Below are 21450 nucleotides of genomic sequence, written 5' to 3'. Positions count from 1 at the left end.
ACTGAAGCAGTCTGTGTTTTGCTGTTTTCAACCTTGTCATGGATGTAGGCTACTTCATTTAAATGACAAATACAAATTCTGAATAGAAGTGCAATAACTTATTGTACTTTAATTACACACAAAATGTAACAAGCATGAGTAAATTCATACACGTTTCAAAAGACTGCTTAAAGCCACAAAAACTGGGGAAAAAAACCCCAACTTGAAATTCAGAGGAATTGCATATCGAGAGAAAAAAACAATTCAAACATCTCTGGAAATGCAATTTTACCACAAAATATAACAACATCCAATTAGTAACGTTTCCAAGAGTCTTTTAACACGTCAATCCATTTTGCATGCACGAAAATGTACATGCACACAACAGCACGCATATTTATCATATGTTTACTCCTATACTGATTGCCTGTCTTCAGTAGTATTAGAAAATGAGAAAGGAAATGATGACTTCTCACTCGGGGACGGAGTTATGCACCTAACAGGAGGAGTTTCTTTTTTTTCCCCATGTAATCTTGCATTAACTGTCCTTGTGTGATTGTAGGACAAGTTGATTGAGAGCATCTGCAGCTCCTATTGGAGGAAGATGTCACTGGAGATGTTTCAGTCTAACAATATTGCAGCTTAATGACACAGAATAGTGAGTATGTATTGTGTAAACCTGAGCTACTTAATGCCAGTATGCCTGTGCGCACTGTGCAGAGGAACAGTCTACATTAAACTGGAAGACAGACGGTCCCGTCTGTCCTGACACACAATCCTGCAGTCCACAGCCTCCACATGGCTCAGTGTTAATTAAAAGGCCTTCCTGGGCTGAACGTGCGGCTGTGCCTCGGACCCTGCGAATAGGGAGGGGGGGGGGTGGGCTGCAGCTTTGAGCCGGTGGGCGGGAGAGGCACAGAGCAATGTGTGTATTGAGGAGGGGGGGGGGGGGAGAATCTTTGAAAGCAGAGCCATGACAGCTGAGGGGGAAGCATGTGTGAGGCATGTTTGTTTTGCATTTACCCCCTGAGCGCAGCTGTGTGCACTGTCCTTTTCCCAGAACACCGGAACACAGCAGACGCCCTCGCGGCTCGCCCTCCGTCCAACCCCACAGCCAGAGCACAGGGGGCCCCATGTCCACATTTACAACTCGGTTTAAGTCAGAGACACTCTACAGTCAGGATTGGGGAGTATAACTGGTTGTAATTTGAAGGACTCTCTGGTGACCTGCTCTGATGATGATATTATAGCTCCACTTCTCTTACATGCCCATGTAGGATAGCGAGTGTGGTTCAGTTTAGAGAATTAGCAGTGGTTGCTCAGCCTGAAGGTGTACTACAGAACAGCGTAAGAGGTTTGCTTGAAACCCTTTTTTCCGCTTAAAATCAGGCCTTGCAAACAAAGGAAGAACATGCATGACCTCATCTGCTTTTTTTGTCACTGGAGGACAGAAGAGAAAAAGCCAGGTTTAGTTTTTGAAGAATATGAGGATATGGATGTGATTTGGGCTAGGAGAAATGGGTCTCATCTCAGACTGGCCCCCTCCGCTTCTCTTTCCACAGAGAGACACAAACAAACAGACGTATTGCTCCAAGCCTAGATGGGAGTAAACAGGGAGTGGACACTGTAGCCAGAGTGGAAACAGGGAACACGATTCCTGACGGGGCTTCATCCTTTACACGTTACTGGTTTTACTATAACAGGTCCTGTTCAGATATCAGGCCAAACAACTGATGAGGTTGGGCTCAAACTTTACATGAGATCCTCCTGTTTGTACTGAAACTTTGGGACGCTATCTGACATAATGTCTATCGTTGCGTCTTCTGCTACGCCACCAAATGTTTAACGAACTAACTTTGGGCTTGACATTCGCCATGTTGCCTCCAAGTTCCCCTAAAGGACAGTGCACACAGCTCACTGTAGAGCAGCCGACCAGTACACCTGTTCTGGAATATCACCTGATCCCATGTTTTCTCTGTGTCATTTAGTTTATTGTGTTTAAACACCATTTTATTTAGGTTTACACACCATGTTAGCACAATATAAATTAAGATTTTAAAACTGGATGTAGCTCCTTTACAAAATAAGGCCAAAAGAGAACATAATGCAGGACCCAATTGTTATTGCATGTAGCAGTGCAAAATCACAAATTTGCAAGGAATCAAAGTACCAATAAAACGAATGAGAGTTAAACTGGGAGTTTGGGGCCCTGGTTTAGTTTCTCACTGTGCCTGGTTGATGTTCAGGCTTTGCTACCTCAGGCAGCTGTAACATCATTTCCATAGAAATCCCCTTGACTCTTACTGTGGTCCTACTTACTAGAATTGAATAATGTCATACAACATCGTTTTGAGTTATGTTAGATGCATATGTGATGAACATGAGCATGTTTTTTTGTGTTATAAAAGGAGTTCAGGGTGTCTGAAGATGGAGGATGAAGCTGATATTTAATACTCAAGCATGTGCCGAGTCGTCCAAGGTGCAGTATCCAACTAAGATGTAGTCAAAATCTTACTGAAGACGATTCATTTTACTCTGCAACAATCTGGTCGATATAGCGTCCTTTGTTAGGATTCAAATGACAGAAAAAGAGAGAAATACAATAATGCTCATTATGCCAGAGCTACTTCATGACCTGACCATTTACCATGACAGCCAAAACACAGTCGTCTTGAAGTCCAGAAAAGGCTGTTGAACACTGACATCCTTTCAGTGTCTAAGAGTGTCAACACACACTGTGTAGTCTCCACCAGCCTCCTCTGTTTCAAAGGTGGCTGCTGCTGGTTTGGGTGTTATTTCTGGCAGAATGACTGACTAGTAGGCACTTCGCTCTCTCTCTGAAACTCCTCAGACTGGAAATGCAAGGGGGCACAGTCACGTTCACTTGCTCTCCTAGTCCTCCTGAAAACAGAGCTGGTTCTGTTTGGAGGCTGTGCTGCTCCCAGGCTCTTCAGCCCTGAGAGCAGCAGGCCCGCTGTGCCCCTCTCATACTCCCACACACCACTTCCTCCTCCATCCCTTCCTCTATCTGGCCATCAGCAGGCTGAGTCAGTGCGGCAGGTGGATCTCTCACCCTGACCACACTAAAACAAACCACATTTCATCTGTTTGACTTTTAAATGTTCGAGGGTGGAGCCACTTGTAACTTTTCTTAGTAACTTAAATGTTTGCATTGAATCTGAGAGGCTTAATAATGTGACAGATATGCTGGATATAAAGAGTTTTCTTTCGCACTGTCATAGCAACAGCGTGACTGAAGTTACACACTTCTGCATGCTGATAAAGATTGCTTTTGAATAATATGAACATATCGTATAGCAACTAAATTATAATTTCAGTTTTTTTAAGGATGCTTGCTGAACTATTTGACAAAACAAAACCAGTAACAAAATAACTGGAGGCAAAAAAAACAACACTCAAAATTTAAATAAGGTAAGAATAAAACAGCACCTGAACAGAGAATGACACTGAAAGCACTGTACAAACACAATTTCCTGTATTTTAGCAAATAAGTGCATGGATTTGTTTGAAATTATTTTCCTAACACATTCATTCGCCTACCATCTGAACTACACTGCAACTCCTGTTAGACAGTGCAGCATCACCTCCCACCAATCTCTCCACAAAGCTCACTCACACACTGTGGTTGCTTTCTCCCACCAGAGGGGTTGAGAAACATGGCAGTGCCACGCCACTTATCTTGCAAAATCTCCTTTTCTCTCGGAGTAATCTTCACCCGTCCGTGTATTTGGATAATTATTTAATTGCAACATTTATGTAGGTAGTCACTGTTGCCTTTAGATTTCGATTATAGTGCCCCCTCTCACCATGCTGGGTTCGTGTAGACATTTCAGGGGTCAACAAGGTCCCCCATCCAGCCGACATCAACACATCATGTGGCCCAAGATATGGCGGCACTGTGCTCTTTGGCCTTCATGCGCAAAGCGGCGATACTGGAGGACTTGCGGTCAGGGTCCATGTTCAGATCGTACGTGTTGATGCTTGTAACCATGCCAGGAGGCCCTCCAAACAGGCTGCCCATGTGAGCCTGTCCCATGTGACCTCCGGGGCTCGACATGCCCAGAAAATCAGACATCCCGCTGGCAGAGTGGGGGTGAGGTGTCATGCAGGGGGTCACAGTGTCGCAGGGCACAACGCAGCCCGGCACAGGAGACGCTGCGCTGCTGCCACCGATCCAAGAGGGGTTCTGAATCTGAAAGATTGGTTGAAATCAACATTTTAAAAGAGTGGCAGAACTGTGGAATCAACTGTGACACAATGCACTTACTGTTTAGCATGTTAACTACAAAGATTACTGCAGGCAATTACAAAGGTTTTTAGATTGATTTCCTGCCTCTCAGGCCACCAATTTCCATTTGAAAATAAAGATATTCTTGCTTTAGACAGGCAACCCCAGCCAGTAAGCATTTACTTGCCGTTATGTTTTTGTCCTCGTTGCTAATAGTCGTTGTTTCACGATGATGCGGTTGTGAGCAGAAACGGTTTTAAAAACCTCCCTTATTGGTGCATTCAAAAACACTAAGCTGCTGAAAAGCGATGCATATATTAGCAAAGTTGTTGGAGAATCCAACAGGAATAGCAAACAATAGAAGAACAGAGGAAATGTTATGGAATAGTTTGGGTATATACGGTTATTCGCTGGCTTGCTGAGCATTGAATGACTCCAGAGAGCTGCTGTCCCTGGCTCAAAAATGGTTCCATGACGTAACTTTAGAGAGAACGTAGATTTCTTTTTTTACACTTTGGCTTTTGCATGAAGTATAACTTGTTAATTTGTGAGCTTTAGGGGTAATCATAGGAAGATTTTTTTTTTAAACTTTTGGACAGAGCCAGGCTAGCTGTTTCCAGTCTTTATGCTAAGCTAAGCTAACTCCCTGCTGGCTTCATATTTAGAGTGCACACATAACAATGGTATCAAGCTTCTCACCTAACTCTCAGCAAGAAAGTGAATAAATACATTTTCCAGAATTTCAAACTATTAAAAGTATCATTGATCTGTCTTTGATGAAGAAAATTAGGGCTATTAATTAGCTGATGTAATGAAGCAAGTTTCCGGTCTTCAAGCAGTAATGACTTTGATGTTGGAAGGCAGGAATCAAAGCAAACATTCTAAATCTCCTTTGGGTTGAGAACATTTTCTGTGATTTGGAGTAAACGTGCTTAGATATGTCAAACCTGTATTGAAGTACTCATTCTGTACCTGTGCGTAGTTCTCAGGACGCGTCAGAAGAGGAAGCTCGTAAGCTGTTGAGAAGTGAGTTCGGACCTGCTGCATCTGACCAAAACGCTCCCTTTTCCTCCATTTGGCCCTTCGGTTCTGAAACCACACCTGCAGAAAGAAAATGTCTGAATGTCATAAAACGGGCAGGATTGTTCGGGTTTCTTTGTCTGAGAGAACATTGGATCTTTACTTTCATCTCATAAAGTATCAAGAAAAGGAGTGTAATGACTTTAACAGGAAGTTTCCCTTTCATCTGAACATGAACATCAAACATAAGCGTGAACTTACAGTGCACAGGTACGAATACAATTCAGAGGCAATGGAAGTAATGTCGATGTGAGTCTGCGGAGTTGAGGGAGCAAAGACACCGGAGAATGTAAAAGGGGGAAATAGCTTTTGTAAACAGTGTGCTGCAACCTTCACTTCACTGAGGTCCTCAAAACAAAATGTAAACAGATCTCCTCCCTCTCACCTTTGCTTATTTGTTTTCTGACAAGAACTTTTTCTCATGACTTTCCCATAATCATGTCTGCCATCTAAATATGACACTGTTTATTGAAAGCATTATTGTGTTTGAATTGCCATCATAGTGTGTGGAAGTGATCTAAATGCTCTCTGATGGGCTTTGAAGCTGACATGCTTTTCTCCAAATGTCAAAAAGTAAGCGTATGTTAAACACGTCTTGACTAACTGACTGGACTGATTATGGCAGAAAAACTTCTCCTGCCTGACTTGTCCTCGATAAGGATTTTGCTGATTTCTCTTATTTCATGCATCCACTCTTTGCGCATAACTCGAAGGAGGCCATGTGGGAGATTGAAAAGTGAGATGGGATTACTACTGGGGTTTGTTTGCATTTTCCAATTAAATTTCCTGAGGCTGAAAGCTCCTGGATTTGAGATGATGTCTCCTTGTAAATTAAAGAAGCACACAGATTAGAGGACGTAATCCGTCTCTCCTTGATGACTTCATACATCTTCCTCTGCACTCACTCACTCAGAATCCACAACCCCACACAAGATCACTGTGCTTCTGTCTCAATAAATGTTGCTCTGTGATTTTTACACATCAAATATGCATGTAAGGTATCACCAAAGCTCTCATCTGCTAACTGTCTGCTTTGAGTCTGTTGGCTATTATACAGGGAGAACATATTTTTGTGTTGCACACACTGTGTTGTGACAGTAATTGGTAAAGACCATGACAGCTTAAGTAGCGGTGGTGGACTTTCAATGAGTCTTTATTTATGTTGCAGCCCAAGAGAGAGAGAGCAGAGAAATGCCAAACTGGCCCCAGCAGGAGAGCTGTATGGGCCTGAAAACACTTTGAAGTGAGAGAACGGCTCAGAGGATTGATAACCCGCCTCTGCTGTCACTCATGTCAGCTTCCATACCAAAGTAGAATGAAATCCAAGGCTGAGCCTGGCTTCGGTTTTCCAACACCCCCAAAGCACTAATAATATCATGGCAACACCTCTGACCAGTGTTGTTGCTCATTAAATGTAAGCTAGTTCTATTTTGCCCAGAATCCTCAACCACATCATTTCTCACTTCCCTGGTCAAGTAAAGGCAAAGTGCAGTGGAGTTTCAAAAAAAAGATTTTTTTTTAAGTATTATTGATTTCATATTGCTTACCGGTAGTTCAAAACCGAAGCATGATCTGTTTCGTATCACAAATCAAAACAGAAAATCCTCACAAGTTAAGAAGCTGCAATGAGGCATTTTTGCTTGAAAAATGACATAAATGATTTATCATCAGAAGTCCATTTTCATGCTGTTGAGTGATCGAAAATCGACTATTTTAATCCCTAAATCTGACTAAATCTGAGCCTGACTTAGAATATCTTAAAGCATATTTTCAGTTTATTTCTTTTTTTAAAAAAGGTCTTTGTCATGATTCTTCATTCTCCTTCGTTTCATTTTTTTTAAGTATTTCGAAAGTGATTGACTCCTTTTGCATGTCTGCAAGTTGGACTGAGCAGAAGGAACCATCATCTCCTTCCCAATTGGTTAAATCCGGTTTTCCTGCCGTTTCGGCTTCCATTAACCGTTTGGATCCATAAACTCATATGTGTTTGCCCGGTGAACTCCACATGTCAGATGCCATCTCGGCTCTGTGAGCTCTCTCGGCTAACAGAATGGCAAATCGGAGAAATGTGATGTTGTTGAAACCCCGACCCTTGACCCCTGACCTTCCCATGTATCTGTAGTGCATATGACTGATCTGAACGCAGTTCCTCCCTTTGAAAACTGAGACTAAAAAGCAAACAACTCCAGACCCTAAAGTTTTACAACTGAGTGTCCCTTGTTGTTTGGCTTGAGAACCATCAGGCAATGGGGTGTCGTATCGATCCTCCTCAGAATTATATTCACATAATTTAGGCTTTTTTTTTTGTATTTCAACAAAAATGCCGATAAATATTTTAAGTTAAAGTAGACTTTGAGCAGCAGTAAATGGTTTTCTCTGAACATTTCCTTCACTCCAGACTCTTTTGCGTGTAAATGACTTGACTGGAGTACAGAGCTCTCTTTTCTGACTGACTCGGCATCTCGTGTCTTTTATCTTTTTTGACTTGAGTGTTTGAAAGTGCCGCTGGGAGAGCCGAGGGCTGTAAAGCTGCATCCATTCTGTGATAGTATGAGCAGCAGAGCTGAGCGGCATACCTTCAGAGCCTTGGGTTGAGTTATAACCCTGCGGCTGCACAGACTTCCTGTGTTTCACTGCGGAGGTTTTCTGGTCACTGTTCCAGCTTGTCAAAAGATTGCTTTCAATAGATATATGTCATGTGCTTAAAAATTGCTCAAAATTCAGATAAGACTTGAAATATCAGTCGCAAAAATGCTCAAAGCTCATGGGAGGGGTTTCACACCTACCCTGCACACCACAGCAGGGACACATTCTTGTCTGAGCAGGATGTTAATGAAAGAAAAACACAGAAAGTCCAGGGGCTTTGGCAGTCTGTGGTGCACACACACACACACACACATGTAAACACACAACATGCGCCACACACATGAACAGAAATGGTGGCGCTCTCTTTCTCTGTTCACCAATGTTGGAGTGCATTATAGCAGTCATGACCGGATCGTACCTGCAGAACTGAACTCTCAGATTCAGGATATCAAAACAGCACGGGCACAAAGCGAAAGGCCACTGAGATGCCATCGACACGCAGCAGATTCAAACAAGGCTCCTCGTATGTTGACGAAAGTCTGCTCTCCTCAAACTGCACATATGAGGCCCAGGCAGCTCCAACCTCAGCCCCATGGGCCCCCTGGCCTCTGTTAGCTCCCACTCCCCCACTCTCTCTCTCTCCCCATGACTCCCACATTACCAGATAAATCTCTCATGTTGCGTGAGTGACGTTATCTCTGCAGATGTTGAAGGATCCATGAGGTTGTGTTGTTAAAACATCCTCCGTGCTGCTGTGACCAAGAGCTCTTTATTACTCACAGGACAGGTTGTCACGATTACCTCTTTTAATTCTGTTTAGAAATCAGATAGCTTTGTTGCTGTTTTTCATTTTTGTTCCTGTTTAGCTGCATATGAGATGAACTGAAACACTGTTGTTGAGTGTCCTGCATTACCTGCACACGGGCTTCAGTCAGGTCAGTCCTCAGTGCCAGCTGCTCCCTGGCGTAAACGTCAGGATAGTGCGTCTTCTGGAAAACCTTCTCCAGCTCTTCCAGTTGGTAGCTTGTAAAGGTTGTGCGGTTGCGCCTTTTTTTGCCCTTGTTGCTTTCGCCGCCATCGCCCTTGTCCAGAGGGCTTGACAAGTCTCTGCCCGGTGGCCTATCAGAGGCCGCCTTCACGCCCTGATCCTTCACAGCCAGGTAACTGGTGTCCATTCCAGGTGGGTCGGAGTCCGGTGCCAAGTCAGAGTCTGGCAGACCTGAACTGTCTTTACCTGCAGAGACAGGAAGGAGACGAAAAGCGTCAGAAGAGGTTCATGTTTATATAAGTTGAGCTCGATTGGAAGGATGGAGTCAGAGCTTTGTGAATGTGTTACCCTCTAAAGATGAACGTGAACATCAAGATGTGCATAATGTTCCATTGCTATTATTCAAGATTTAGGCTGCAGCGCGGAGTCAACTGATTTAAATCATGTGTGTGGATTCTTCAGATGATTCAGATGAATAAGATAATAAAGTACGCAGGGAAAGCTGTCAATATTGAGACTTCAAAGATCCTCAACGCCTTCTTTTTGGCGCCTCATGCAAAATATTGAAACTGGCTTTTCATGTCTGTCCATGATGCAACATTTGTCACTAAAAAGCCTCCGGGAAATGGAGGAGGGTTTGTCTTCTTTTTCACCTTTCTACAATGATTTTTGTCATACATTATATATGTTCTTACCTGGGACAAACATTGCTAATTTGTGTTGAGAAAACAAACAGATTTAAACAATTAGTAATGAGCCTCTTCTCAACTCTAACATTCAGTCGCTTGCCTCTGGCAGTATCTTCATGTTTTATCTGTAGGATCAGCATAATAATTCATGGGGTCTGATGGGGGTGGAACAAAGGAATTTCTCGCTCTTTGTGAGGAAATTCTGTGACAGTTGTAAAATCTGACGCGTGGTGCTGTGTATGTGTGTCGATCTGTTTGTCTGTATCTGCCTGTGCAACGGATGGCCTGGATCACTGGCTGCTTGTGGGATCCAGTTCGTAGATCATTCTGTGATAATATTTAATAATTTGAGACCCATAATTTGAGACTGACTGCGTACCCTCCTCAACCACCGGCTCAGCTCCTAGACACAAACACAGATCTATCATGTGGCTGCAAAGTCACCTGGCAGCAAGACTGTTGCAATTCATTTCCTGGGGAGCAACGCAAAAATGGGAAAAGCCCCATCTTTGTACCGTCTTTCTTTCTCTCTCTGTCACACACGCACTCACAGTTGCTTTCTTCACGGCTACAGCTTAACTGTAAAACCTCAGACAGCTCTATGATCATACATTTCCATTGCCGTGTCTCTGCCAGTGTTGCTGTGTAAGCTGGCAGCTCTTTTTGCCCTGCTGCTGCCCTTCACTGAACTATCCAGTACATACACATGTCTTTGGATTAATGCACAAAGAGGAGGATGTAAAAGCTGAAAGTGTTTTGTTTCAGGCTTCATAGAAAAGCCTGTTAAGCCCCCTCCCTCTCTCTTTGACTCAGTCTAGTGGCGACTCGCAGCTCTGTACCTCCCTGCTCCTTCAATACCATCTGAGGTGACGTTATTTTCAGGATCGAGGACGTCTCTGCCCATCAAACCACTTGTCAGGTTAGAACCTGGAGGTGTGTGCGTTCATGTGAGCTCCGAGTGCAAATTCTCAGCAGCCTGTCAGCACAGGGGATCTCACACACGCACCCAGTGACCCGCAACTCACAGCCATGTTAGGAAATGTGCTGCAAGGTGAGGTGAATGGATATCTTGTCATGGATTCTCTCTGACAGACACCATGCACAAACGTGGATATCTCAAGTGCATCTTTTTGTTGTCTTCGTAGGATAAGATTCAGACACAAAGATGTTTGAAAGAGTCAAAAGGTTGTCAGATGTCCCCTTTAGATATGGATTAAAACTACAGCGACGGTGGTGTCCATGTAACAGATGAATAGGGTGATACATTTGACCAAACATTTTGCGATTACTTTTAAGTGTATATTTGTTTGTGTCTTTATTTTTGGGGAGCTTTGATTTCATTTAACTGTCACTACGTCACCTTTGACCGTCTTTCCTTTAAGGTGTGTTCACAGTTATTTCATTTTTATTGGGTACGTTAGCTCCATTTTTCGTTTTGCAGATTTGTTTTGTGCTCACAATATAATATTTTGTAAAAGAACATACACATAAATAAAACAATTGTTTCCAGCTTTCAGTATTTGGCAGTATTGTATGCAATGCTACGAACACATTTGGGTCGGTAGTATTGAGGTTTGATACCCGGGGTCTACGTTTCTTTCCACTGGGACTGAAAACTCTCTGAGGGCAGCTGTGCATGCAGAAGCCCATTGTCAAATAAAGTTGTCATACTAATTTCATTGTCTCGTCTTGCTTGACAGTTTGCATTCTGTAATTTAGGATGGAAGAACTGTGATGCGTTTCAGCCGACATTGCCTCGCTGTCCATGAGAAACACATCCTGTTCGGCTAGAAGGGACCAAATGTGTGTTTTATCCCAGCATCAATACTCTCTAGTTATTTCTTCATATTTCCTTGGCTGGCACCCACAGTCCCCACGGGGCAAGAGCTGTCAGGCTGTTTGAACTCATGAGGCCTCTGGCTGATCAAAGGCCATTGTTTGTATCGCATGTCACTGATGTTTTTTTGGCTGGAGCGGGATATTGTGACAATCTCCTGCTTGTTATCCATACGATCTGCTGTAGCTGTGAGGCTCTCCAACAGCGCACAAGGTGAACAGCAGTTGGCCCTCCTGCGGGGAACACCATATGTAGGAAGAACATAGGAAAGTCTTACTGCAAACACTGCCTGACCGGATATAATCTCTGTGGCAGGAGGCAGGAAGGAGGGACTATGAAAAACACACGGAGCATCACAACCTCCATCTCAATGTTCACGAGTAGTACAATTGGCTTTTTCCTCCTCAAAAAAACTCCCAAAAACACATTACACCTGCGCTTCTGATTGTACTGTCTTTGGCTCGTGAATATTTCCACCTGACGACAGAACAACACAGGAGCTTGTATTCAAGTCTACATTTTCACATGTAACTCTCACACACAGCACAGTTTAGTTTTACAACGTAATGTGTCACTGATGTAAAGGACTGATTTAATAAATATATACCTTTAATATTGTAGGGCACTTCTTATGTGGACAGCAGTGCCAAAATGGTGTTCTTGTGGGTCAGACATTCAGCGTGGACAGCTATTAATTCCCAGTTGAACGCGAGGGGGAAACATCAAAGTGTAATTTAACTGGCTGTAAAGCGACAGGGCACCTTCACTGCCTCTTTATTGACTGGGATGACTGGGGTCAGCTCACGGTGTTAAGAGGAAACACTATAAATTACATACCGCACGGCGACGGGGAGAGATTAACAACATGTTGCTCAAGCTGAAAAAGAAAGAAATATCCGAAACAGAGGGAAAGGTAAACAGTAGAGACAAAAGAGATGGAGAAAGAGAAAAGAAAGTAGTTTGTCTAACTAAATACAGAGAACAGAGAAAAGGAAACGTGTGAGCAAGGTATTTATTTGTGTGTCTGGGATTTGTTTTACTGACTTAAAATATGGGTTGGGCTTGAGCATGAAGATTTGGACAGTGGATAACTCTTACGCTTTGCTTGGCTGCAAAGACGGAGGCTGGCTGAGACACGGATTCTGCTGATATGTGGTCTGGACCATTAAGCCAAGGCAAGAATGCGATACATGTAATTTACAATTCATTCACGACTCCTTAAAGTGACTTTAACAAATGACAAGCTAACTGAAGATCAGTGGTGGGATATAACTCAGTTTACTCAAGTACTGTACTTGAAAGGAAAACGTTTGAGATACTTTCACTGTTGATGAATGTTTTAATGGCATGCTACTTTATGCTTCTGAGGCTAGTTAAACAAGCGATATAGAAAGTTAAAACTTAAATGGTTCATCTTAACCTGCTACATTGAAATGCTTTTTAAACATGAATGCATCCTTGGAAATAATCCTACAAAATAATGTATAATGTTATAACACTGACAGGGTTCATTCTGTCTCGTACTGTAAACAGAGCTTTTACTTTTAAAACTGAAAGCTTCTAAATATATGACTTTGACTTTTGATGGAGTATTTTTATACGTAGCATTACTACTTTTATTTAAATCTACAATCACTGATTTTTTGGCCACTTGGGGGCAGCGGAAACAAGTTGAGAACACCACACTGACCTGACATCACTTTTTAAGTTGATGTGGTGGACTTGTTAGCAAACAAAGTTGCTTATTTACTCATCACTTACAGTACAATATTTATCGTTTAGCTCTGTTTTTTGGGAGAAATATCTGTCTCTTTAGCTGCTAAATGCTCCACTATGTTCACCAGCTAGTCGCTAACTATGTCTGTCTGATGTATGTCCTGCTGAGAAGGTAGAAAGGAACATCATAAGAGCAGTGGGAGTGAAGCAAAACCGGTAAAGTTGTCGGCCAGACAGCTTAATAACAATTACCTGAAACTCATTTTAAAGCTCCATGAAGCCACGAAGAGCTGCAGATTCAGGTGATAATTTTCTTTAGGTTCACTACGAGCAACCTCATTATGTTGACAGAATGATGGAAAATAAATTCCAATCATGTTTAGAATAACGCTAGTTTGCCGTTTGCAAATCACTCCATTAGCCAACGGCACAAAGCATCTATAGGGGCGCCGCTGCAAAATGTATGAAGAAACAGCCTGTGTGGACTCAGTCCACATGGCTGTCATAGGCAACCGAGAAAGTCGGGGAAGGTCTCATTTTTTAAGTCCTTTCGACCGTTGCAATATAAAAAAATGAATACATGTAAAATGTTACACATAGAACCTTTAAGTAAAGGAACTTAAATCTTCTTACAGTTTGCTGAGGATGCAGTCAAAGTTTCTCTGACCCTCTGTTATTGAAATCCAACCTTGTCTCTTTTGGAAGTACAAATAACACGACTATGAATAGCTTGGCACGATACTTGCTTGGTGTGGTGTCAGGTGCATTCATCAAAACATTTTGGGACAATCCACAAACACACACACACACACAGACACATTGGCCTCAGTCACCACTGCTGTGATTTGGAAACGGTGGAAGTGACTCGCTGACAGAACCTCAGTGAACATCAGCACAGTCCTACGTTTGCTTTTGTGACCATGTGATAGGTAGCCATTCACTTTGAAATGCAACGCTGCTGACTGAGCCATCGCAGCACGCTGTGCAAAACTCACAGAGTGTAAAACAAACCCTCTATAAAGCATTAGACTGATAAATCACGCACTCTTTGTCTTCCTGGCCTTCTCCCCCTCTGTGGTTTTCTTCCTCCCAACTGCTCTCTTCCAAATGTTTCTCTCCGACTTTGGAGCAAAACAGAATTTCCTTCATCTCATGTTTTTTTGTTTTCTCATCGAAAGAGAACATTCCATCCGAGTGGGGAAAACTCGCTAGAGTACATTTTTTGTGTGCATGCACATAAAAGGAAAATATATTTCTCCGGGAAACTCACACAACAACATGCACAATCACTTTTTCCTACAGCAAGGATTCAACTTCCAAAAAAATTCCCAAAGACATCCATCCTAACAAGTTTTGGAATCACAATTGTTTTTTTTATCATCGTCTAACGGCAGAAAAACAACTTTTCAGTCACCAACAAAACACTATTAAATGATCATTTGTTTAAGGCCAACATGTCCACCAGACTTAACACATGGAAATACAGTAGATTTGTAAAGGTTTAAGTCATTGAGACAGACAAACAACTCCTTTTGTTCTTTTTACCTTTCAGTGCAATTAAACTGCATATTAAAAACACCAGGTGCTGTCAATACCACATATTGAATGTTGAAATAACAAAAACTTTAAAAAGCTGCCGGAAAACCATGAATTAATTTCTATTATATCTGTCTATATTTTAAATATATTTAAAATCATACTTTACGTGGCCAAGTGAGTACGGTAACTATTCAACTTTTCAAAAGATATCAGAGTTTCAAATATCAATTAGCTCAAATATTAAAACCTTTCTCTCTCCTAAAACTAGCAATTAGGCAGTATCTTCATGCTAGTTTTTGACACATCGTTGAAGCCACATGACTGTACGCAAGAAGGTGATACCACAAAATGGTCGGCACTAGATAGTTGAGAATATACAAACAATTATCCTTGCAAGGAGAAATTTAAGTCAAAAAAGTCCCCTTACTATAGTGACACACGACAGGTAAAAGAAAAGGACACTGAATCTCTGATGTGCAGCCTTGATGCAGTCCTTCACGGTTGGTCCTGGAGAAGTGTTCGGTTTACATGAAGCGGTGACAAAGAGACCAAATGAAGCGCTGCTGGACTGCATCGGCCTTTTTGCCCCGCTGCTCTCGCTCGGCCATGCACACTGAGCCGAATGTAAATTGCCCTGGCAAAATGAAAGCTAAATGGTAAAATGATCCTGAGTCCTTGTCACCTCCACTCATGTCATTGACTTGCTGAAGTGTGCCACAGTTGTCTGGGCTGCATGGCTGGTTCCCATTACTCCCTGATCTAGCCAATCTACGCAGACGGCCAGTACGAGGGGCTAAAATGGTTGTGCTCGGGTGAAGATGGTGAGGGAACAAAAAGGCAGGAGGTCGAAGAACTATCACGCCTGAGCGTTGGTATACTGGATATAGATGTCATGAAATGTTTACACTTGCATGGCAGCAGAACTGGATTGTATTCTCGCTTTGCCACAAAAAATAACAATAATAATAATCTTGGTTTAAGTCAGAATAAACTGCAGCCTTTTATGTCTTCAAATTTCACCAGCAGTGTGTTATTGGTGCGAAGATGTTATTACTCTGCAAAATCAGTGGCTGTAAAAGACAACAAAAAGCGATAAAAGGCACGTTCCCACCATAATTAGGCCTACAATTAGCTACAACATGCATCATCAAAGTGAGATCCTTTGTCTTATTGGTGTAGTTAAATGTTTACCATGTAAAACTCGACTCCAAATGTTGCGATGCCCTCGACTTTGACACCAGAGGGTTTCATAGAGGGTTACGAATGGATTTTCTCTGCTGTGTGTGTGTGTGTGTGTGTGTGTGTGTGTGTGTGTGTGTGTGTGTGTGTGTGTGTGTGTGTGTGTGTGTGCAATGAAACTTGTCCTTCTCTCCAAACAGACGAGGGCAGGACAGCCGAGCTAAAGGTCAGCACCTTTAGACAGGGAGGGACGACGCGGACACATCAAAAGAAGACGATTGTTGTCTCTGGAGGATCACAAAGACGTGTAGGTGGCTGCTCTGAGACTATAAAGTGACTGACTGAAAATCCCCAGAGCCCCGCCTTTTCAATCTGTTTTCAAATCGATACAGTAAAAGTTTCATTGTTTGGTGACCTGCATGACTTTCTATACACCTAAAAACAAGGTTTGACTTCAGTATACTTTTGACGCTTTTACTTTACTGAAGTGAATCTTCCACATTTTAGAGAGAAATATTGTGTTTTTTATTTCTCTGCATTTATTTGACAGCTATATTTACTAGGGACTTTGAAGATGAAGATATGAGTTCATAAAACATTTTGTGCTTTTATAGATTAAACCAGTGTTGCATTAACATTGAAATGCTGCTAATGCCAATAGTATGGGTACCCTGCATGATGACTTCTTTAACTTGTTATACTTTAAGTGCATTTTGCTGATAATATTTCTTTTATTGGACTACTTTTAAGGAAATACATGAGCATTTCTTCCCCCACTATTTATTGTCATTTTTGGGATGTACCTCTACTGTTGTAAGACAGTTTAAAATGAAAATCTCCTCACACATTTTCTTGCAGTTTCTTTCAGTTGGACGCTGTCGGCTCTCAGCCTGCTCCAACAGCTGCCTTGTTGATTCCAGGTACCAACAAAAATGGCAATGTGTTGAGTACAATTAGCTGTGTTGGTAGTGACTCTAATTTGTGTAAATGTTTATTTGACAGACATGTTGTTTTTCATCGTCCAACAATGTCTTAGTCACAGCTTCAGGCAGCCCTGAGACCAGTCATCATATCACCTTTTACTGAACGAATGAAGCCACAAATTATAACAACAAAGTCATTTTCTGAAACTTGAAACTACCACGCCATTGTGTACAATACAGGTTTGATTAAAGAAATGACTCAGGGAGTAAAATACACCAGCATTTTCCAATAAACACATCAGGAACCATTTATCATTTTTCTCTTCAGTATATGTTACTGCTGCCTTCAATTTACGTCCAGTTAGTGGTGTAGAAGTCTGTAAAATGATGGGTTAACTAGAATTTGCAGTCTGTGATATTCACAAGGAAAACAGACACTACCTAGTTATTTTAAAATACTTTATCTTTGCATATACATCTTTAAAGTGATGTAGCTAGGCTATGCGATAAGACGACAAACACATTCATTTGTATGTATAAAAACTCCCCTGTTCAAAGTCTGAAGAGTTAAAGGAGATTTGTCTCTGAGGGCCAAGTCACTGTGAGCAGGAAATAAAGGCAAACAGAGAAGTTTGACATCTGAATCGCATTAATGCCAGAGGTCTTCTTGTCTATAAGCGCAGGGATGTTTTTCCTGCCATGAATCCGGTGATTATATTTAAGTCTCCGTGTTGTAAAAGTAAGATTGCCTGGTTTGCGAGTAAACCTGCGCTAAGCTGTATTTTACTCTGAAAATCTAACGTGAATAAAAACAAGCAAGAAAAAAAAATCCAAATAAGTCCAGACATGTAATGTAGCGGACAGGATCGGATATCTCCAGGTTGAGCGTGAAATAATAACAATAATAATAATAGCAATACAAATTCTAAAAAATTGTAGAAATTGAAAAGACACTTTTTGGGACATTAATTCGTTTGCCACTGTCTGTCTTCATGGTTTGGAGTAAAAGAGCAGTTTACTCGCAGCATAATAAACTGCGGTTTATTTACAACTCAATATAACAATTTTATATCGTCTCGATTTCCCATATATGTCAAGGTTAATAGGTAATAAAAACTTTACAGCCATTATAAAAAAGACTAACTTTTGAGAAGATTGATCTTGGAGATGTAAAGGATATTTTTGCTGGCCGATTTCCAAAAACTGTCAAAACATCCTGAAACGACTGCACTAAACATTTCAATGTAATACTGATGGACAAGCAGCTCGAGTAAGGAAAATAAAAAAGAGTGTTGGCTTCATGCGTAAAAGCGACGAGTAACATATTTTGGCCTTCTATTATTAATATTATTATTATTATTATCATTATTATTATAATTGCGAATTATATAAAATGCCCGACAATTTGCTGTATATACTGTTTTTACAAATTTGGATTTCAACTTGTTTAGGGGTCTGCACTTCCACACACAGACAGCAAAAAATGCTCATCAAATATTAAGTTTTGATATTTTGAAAAGACAAAGTTGATTGATCCGTTTACAACAATATCAGTGGATTATTTTCACACGTAACTCAAATACATTTTTATACACTTTACATTTGAGGGAGTGTGGGGAAGAGAGGCCGAAAGAGCTGGAGACATCGTGCTTTGTGACTTTATTCACAATAATTGTACAATGTTGGTACTGCCCATAACCTCAAAATTAAACGTTCAGAGCGTCTCTTTTCAACTCAGTGTAAAGAAGAACGATTTGACATGATTGCTTTGTGTATCATTTAATAGAAAGCTGTCGGTGTTTTAATCTTTATTAGTTTCAAGTTGTGGGCCAAAGCGCAAGACTTACATTTGGATTCAAATACAGAGGATTTACTGTCATGATATCAGGTATAATTCGTCTGTGTGTGCGCGCGCGTGTGTGTGTGTTATCCTTTATGAGCAGGTATGTGGTTGTGGACCAACCAATCGAATCAGCGTGTCCACGTTTTAATTTACCAAAAGCATTTGACGCCTGTTTTTGGTTCTTAACATTACACTTGTCTCTATGGTATCATGCGTGTTTCCGGTTCGGGGGGAAATGGTTGTGAGGTGGGGGAAATAAACAGGAGTTAATGCTGCTTCAAAGTGGCCGCCTGCCTAACGAGGGTCAAAGTTTTATTTACACCCTCATCATTCACCCATTACAGTAGAGTCCCTACGCAATTAAATATAATTGGAGCCAATCAGGCAAAGCAAAGATATGTAAATATTATCAGTTTGGAGCTCAGTATTTGTGCCATCTGAAAACCTGTTAATTGAATTGTCCGACTCATCTCCAATATTAAGGATTGCAATGCAGATTATCGCATTAAAAGCGCCCTAATTAAATTTCGATGACCAAAGAGACAATTTGATGGTCGGGAAGCGCATGCCTCTTCTTAACTGTGTTACGCACTTAACTGCTGGGCCGTTTCAAGACGAGCTGATGCCCCGCGTGCTGCCGCTGCAAAGAGAAGTTTGCGTTTTACGCACGAAGGAGGTTTCCCATCTCACAGGACACAGGAAGAAGAAAATAAAACAAAGGATTTTTTTGCACCAAACCTGCTGAAATAGTTTTGTACGCCTGAATCAGAAGAGACAATTGCGGATGAAACACACGACACGACGTGTCAGTTCGCACACGGGACCGTAATGGCAAGTTCATATTACATTTAATTGCATTGAAACTTCCAAACCACTGTGGGCTATGTCGGCGGGTTTTGTGGGAACAAGTGGAGCAATGATCGGTGACGTTAGAATTATCTGCACAGGTATAAGTAATTAAAGTGCTCAGAGAAAACATCCTGACAAGTCGCTAAATAGAATGTTACACCGCTGCTACATCTCTGCTGCATATTTCGTGGCAATTCCGCTCTTTTTGGAGATGAAGAACACCTTCGCACATTCAATTCTGGACTCGAGTTTTGTGTTGGGAAGCCTCACCTGGCCAAGTGGACTCCTGTTACTGAATCATCTGAACGTTTGTTTTTCCACTCACCATAGCAGGGGATGAGCGCTCCGTTGTGCCCGCTCTCTTGGTGCAGTTTGACCTCCTCGGGGGGTGTTTTGCAAGAAGACCTCTGCATGAAGAGGTGGTATTTTCTGAAAGTGCCTTGCCCAGCTGTGGAGGCGTCCAATGACTGACACTCCTGCTGGAAGTGGCTCCGGGACTTTTCTCCGTAAGCCTGACCTTTGTTGGGCAGGAAGGCAGTGGGGCTGTATTTGGTGTCAGTGGCTGGAAATGTCCTAAAGTGGTCCGTCTGGTGATCCCTACCTTGCGCTGCAGAGGGACTATAATATGAATCCATGGATGTCATATCGCTGTATGAAACGCAGGTCTCGGCGTTCATGCCTAAAAAACAGTGAAGTGAAGAAAAATACCAAACTTTTTTTCTCTCTCGCTCTTTCTCGTTCTCTCTCCCCCACTCTCTCTCTCGCTCTCTCTCTCTCTCTCTCTCTCTCTCTCTCTCTCTCTCGCTTGGAGAGGGAAGTGCAGACACCCCCACCTCTCCCTCTACCTCATACAGACAGATGAACCTACACACACACACACACACACACACACACACACATGCACAGAGACTGCAGCACACACCAGACCGCAGCTGGGTTTGGTTATAAAACGATTCAGATCTTTTCCAGGAACCACTGTCGTTGACCAAACACTCCAAACTCCCCCTCAGGTTTGAGCAGAGTTACACAAACCCATTCTTTCCTCAGAGGATGGGACCCAGATCTCCTAGCCTCAAGACCTCTCCCAAGTGCTGATGACATGACCGAGTTAGGTCGCTTATTCGCTGAAAAAAAAGAAGAAGAAAAAGGCTGCAAAATAGGGGCGGGGGCTTTACACATGACATTAATGTAATTTGGATATGATGAATATGGCTGTGATGGTACTGGGGCGGAGAAGGCACAATTTTACGCTTCATTCGCGATGGTTCATCAAGGGCAAATCATCCATAGTCGGCCGATTGTGTTCAAGCCAGCTGCGGCTTCTGAATACAAGTGATTTTGTTTTTAAAAGTTTATAATAACTTTTTAATGCCTCATTTATTACTTTGAAAGAATTCTAGGTTCACTTGCATCCTGACTAATTATTTCAGCCATAAAACATCTTGATCTAAAAGCAATTTAACTTGAAGAACCAATGTCTAATGATTTCAGAATAAAAATATAGTATAAGGCCTATGATTACTCAAATTAAAGGAATACACACGATTAGCCTATGTGTGTTGGCGTCCAGGCTCATTATATTCCACAGATAATCTAATTTTAATTACTTGAGAGTTCGATTATTAATTTTGCATCTTTGTTAATACAGCCTACTGCACTACATATAATCTTTATGAGATGAGATGATGGATATTATTTTACAGCGAGCCGTCTGTTGTCTTTACTGAGTTATATGTAAATCCTGTTTTATGTGCAGCCAAAGCCCACCCCATCGTCGTTTAGAGTCTGAAGGAGTGGAGCCCCCTGTCACGGAACGTCGAGGTAATTCATTCGTGGGCAACATGAAACCCGTCGACAATAACAATGGCAGTGATTGCTACTGCAATTACTTGCAATTTGCATAAAAACATGACATCATAGGATCATAGTTATTTACCGTCATGGTATGGTACTGTGTGCTTTTGACTTGACAATATTGGAATTCATTTTTTAC

The 21450-nt window shown here is 41.8% G+C and overlaps 1 pseudogene across 1 annotated transcript; it reads right to left on the bottom strand.

Annotated features, from left to right (window-relative positions):
• Positions 1–94: 94 nt before the first annotated feature.
• LOC306786933 (homeobox protein aristaless-like 4) lies at positions 95–20162 on the bottom strand (annotated as a pseudogene). Its single transcript, XR_013773215.1, has 3 exons — positions 19783–20162; positions 5201–5329; positions 95–4192 (listed from the first exon to the last, which is right to left on the bottom strand). The product of XR_013773215.1 is annotated as a homeobox protein aristaless-like 4 (transcript).
• Positions 20163–21450: the final 1288 nt, after the last annotated feature.

The sequence above is a fragment of the Melanostigma gelatinosum genome (assembly GCF_949748355.1).
Source record: "Melanostigma gelatinosum genome assembly, chromosome: 2".
NCBI classification, from domain to species: Eukaryota; Metazoa; Chordata; class Actinopteri; order Perciformes; family Zoarcidae; genus Melanostigma; species Melanostigma gelatinosum.
This window is presented reverse-complemented; position numbering and strand designations above follow the sequence as displayed.